We start from the raw sequence: 1526 nt of genomic DNA, 5'->3' as shown, positions 1-1526 counted from the left end.
TATTTATTTACCCAGGTTTAGGTACTAGAAGGCCGTACGATGTTACACCTATCTGACTGTAGGATTATGGGCACTGTTTATATCATCTTGAGGATGATACATAAGTAATGTTACACACAGAAGTGCCTCCACACATAATTGTCTCCATGTATAAGTGCCATCTGTCAAGCCCCTGTGTGAAATTGCCCTGTTTTCTAAAGATGTGATGGGATTGATACCACCTGGCTTCAGTGCTTTCCACGTCTCTTGTCTCACTTAGGCATCTGGGCTCCCTTTGTAGTCAGAGAGAAACAGGCTCTTAAAAGGTGTTTTGCCTGATCTCCTTGAGACATCTGCATGAAGATGAGAGGAGTCAGGTTCTGGACATGTTGATTTCTCTCCACTGACTATCAGAGGAGTCCAGTGCTTTGCTTTGGAGCTGCTGTCCTAGCACCCTAGTCTCCTGCTCCCTGCATCACTCGTGGCTCCCTGCACCCCGAACTGATCACAGCTTCCACAAGAAGCAGATGTGGGCAGCAAGCAGAGTCAGCCCCCGCTGTGTGATCCTGGCTGATGCACAAGAAAGTGCTGCAACCAGATATCCCACCTGAAGGTGGGGTAAGCTGCAAGGGACATCTGTGAGAAAGGAAGAGGCTCAGGTATTTGTTATGGACAGCCAACAGACCAGAAACTCGGTGATCCTGAATGTTCTTCACAAACCCAGCACAGGAACCACCCAACACGCTAGTATCCTTTGCTATGATTTCTCCCTATGTTTACAGACTCTTCATTTATTTTTATTTTTTGTCTTAACTGTTTAGTGAGGAAGGTTTCTCTTTCCTCATTCCCTTCAGGCCTTTCAGCCTCCACATCTTGTCTATCCCAAGACAACACCTTTGGGAGTTCTCCCTGCACCCCGAGCCCTGTTAGGGCAGCAGCCTGCAGAGCTATTTACAGCTGGGGCCCATCCCTCCCCGCACTTGGTTGACCCTGCCTGGCCATTCCAGCCTTCTGCTGGAAGATGACCAGGGCTGCCTCAGCTCCAAGCTGCAGGGAAAGCCAGGACATGAGGGAAACTGGCCAGCAACCCAAACGTACCCTGGGACTGTGTACAAACAGATCTGGCAACGAGCCTGGCCTCCCAGGAGCTCCCAGAGAGAAACACCACGATAAGCAAATGTAAAATGTGAAGAGAGGAGGATAAAGGAAACAGCTGAGCTTTTCAGATGATCTGAGGCAGAATCTGGTGGGTGTTTCACTCCCTTTCAGTTCCCTCTGAAAACCCTGGCTCGCAGTGATAAGATCACATGGGTGCACAAGCCAGTTATTGCAAAATTTTGTTCCAGACAGTTTAAGAGACTGTGCGGTTGTTTTTTAATATACACTGCCCCCTCTGGCTTTCCTCTCTGCTGCTGCTTGGCTGCCAGGTGCCAATCTCCTGCCGGGATCGGGAGTGTGAGCGGGAGGGGAGCAGGGCTGTGGAGAAGAGGAGAGTGGCATAGTTTTATGGATCACATCAGCTAGGACACGCCACATCCTCAGGCAGC

Source organism: Falco punctatus (genome assembly GCF_963210335.1).
Source record: "Falco punctatus genome assembly, chromosome: 3".
Classification (NCBI taxonomy): domain Eukaryota; kingdom Metazoa; phylum Chordata; class Aves; order Falconiformes; family Falconidae; genus Falco; species Falco punctatus.
The sequence above is the reverse complement of the archived record's forward strand: the minus strand, read 5'-3'. Positions refer to the sequence as shown.